Source organism: Aplysia californica, unplaced genomic scaffold, assembly GCF_000002075.1.
Source record: "Aplysia californica isolate F4 #8 unplaced genomic scaffold, AplCal3.0 scaffold00138, whole genome shotgun sequence".
Taxonomy (NCBI): Eukaryota; Metazoa; Mollusca; class Gastropoda; order Aplysiida; family Aplysiidae; genus Aplysia; species Aplysia californica.
In genome coordinates, this window is record NW_004797408.1 from 670,558 (window position 1) to 672,934 (window position 2,377).

General features: G+C 33.1%; 1 protein-coding gene across 1 annotated transcript in view; it reads left to right on the plus strand.

The window, feature by feature from the left end:
• Positions 1-2,377, plus strand: part of LOC106011547 — a 19,913-nt gene that overhangs the window by 16,780 nt on the left and 756 nt on the right. The gene's annotated exons all lie outside the window — the stretch shown is intronic.

Sequence of the window (2,377 nt, forward strand, 5' to 3'; positions counted from 1 at the left end):
CATCATCATCATCATCATCATCATCATCATCATCATCATCATCATCATCATCATCATCATCATCATCATCATCATCATCATCATTATGCTTCCTGTCAATTTTTGTATGAATTGTGCACTTTGGTGGAGAGCTATAGGCTTTCCCGTGGGTAAAAATTTTGGGGGGTTACGTAGGTATATAATACATGTATATCTTTAATGCAGTTCCAAATTATTCTATCATTTTCTTGTTTGTTGGTTGGTTTTTCTTTGTGTGTGTGTGTGTGTGTGTGTGTGTGTGTGTGTGTGTGTGTGTGTGTGTGTGTGTGTGTGTGTATTTCCACAAGTCTAATCTTCATTTTGTTCTCGATTTTTTTCACAGGAAAACTCGCACGCCGACAAAAAAAGATGTGGTTCGCATCCTGAACTTTATCAAAAAATCTCTTGAAGTTGGCAAAAAACAGTTGTGATGTCACAGAAACAGAAAAGTTTTAGGAAACGACGATCTTTCAAAATGGACCTCACATTTTGTACAATCTGTCTTTGCATCCATGTTGGAGGGTGAATGTGGTCTTCTGATGCTTACTTGCCCTTTTACTTTAGCACCCGAAATCTGTATTGACACTGATTTGGATGTATAGTATTTGACAACCATAGAAGGGCATTGTGCTCATGCTCTGTGGTTTAATTTTCTGATCTACAAACTGCAGCAACTCTGATTTCTAGTGGTTGTTGAGAAGGAAAAAAAAAGTGAACAATTTTTTATTCAAACTGAAAAAAACATGCTGAATAAACAGTTTGTTTTTGTTTTTTTAAAGCATGTATTAGATAGTTTGAAAAATGTTCTTCCTCAAGTAATGGGTCAACATATTTCATTCAAGAATCAGCTAAGGGTATTAGCCAGTCCAGATTTATCCTTTAGAATCAGTTGACTTTTAAAAGGAAAATCATACTAGTAACACTAATACTATTAATAATATATACCACATGAAGGGCAGCCAACATTTTGGAACCTAACACTCTGAGAAACCCACATTCCACAACTATTGTTGATGCGTTTAGAACAAGAGGTGCGTGTATTTTACGATGATTGAAAGACCTCTCACACTATGTACATGTACTGTCGAGTTGGTTCTACCAGTTGGTATTGTGTGAGTTCATCTACTTCACTGTGAACCGCATTCAATATACAAATGTAGTGGAGATTTTGATCAGTTGGATCGATTTAATAAATAAATAAATAAATAAATAAATAAATAAATAAATAAATAAATAAATAAATAAATAAATAAATAAATAAATAAATAAATAAATAAATAAACAAATAAACAAATAAACAAATAAACAAATAAATGAATGAATGAATGAATGAATGAATGAATGAATGAATGAATGAATGAATGAATGAATGAATGAATGAATGAATGAACGAATGAATAAATGAATGAATAAATTAATCAATGAATAAATTAATCAATTAATTAATTAATCATACACAAATAAATACATAAATACATAAATACCTTAAATTTTATTCTTCACCGTGGGGAAATTTGGTTTACAAAGTAAAACATTCATACACAAATACTAATTCATACATGAATGCGTACATTCATAACCACATGCATAAATACACAATATTACACCAATACACAGATCAATTTCACAAACGTTCCAGTGCTGGTCGCTACTGTGTAGTGCCCTGTATTTTTTAAGCGTGGGTTGTCGTGTCTTGCACAAGGACACATCCCAGTGACCACCCACCTAAACCCCGTGTCACAGACACTTGCTTGAAAGCTTGACTGCTTGACATTACTTTAGAGTCTGTACTCACTAATCACTTACCCAATGGAGCCCCCAATCTAGCAATCAAACCTTGACACACAAACACTTTTAGCTGATTCCTAGGGGGTACATGATTTTTTCTTTCTCCTTTTTTTAAATAGTGGAGTGGAGGGCAGGTTTAAACTTTGTAATAGAAATTAAGCAAATATCCCCTCGTGTTTTAGTACATTCCACAATAATTTTCCTGCATTGTCTTTCTTACCGTAGCTGAGCCTAGCCCTGAGGCGGTTCAAAGGTTCTAAGCCTACTTTCCATAACTGACGCGATATAAGTCTCATCATCAACATCAATTTTGTAGTTCATTCTTTGAAAAATAAGACAGGATCAATAATGTTAGAGCATTGCGAGGGATCATGTTTTAAGATTTGAAGTCTAGAATGTTCTATTTGTTATCCGTGCAATTGCTTTCGCTTGAAGGACATCAAAATGTATTCTGCATAGACTTTGTAATTTGTGCAACTTTACTCACTTTTCTGTTAATGACTGATCTTAACATATGAATGTCAAGTTTTTTAGTGTTTTTTTTTTTTTTTTTTTTTGTTTAAAAAAAATT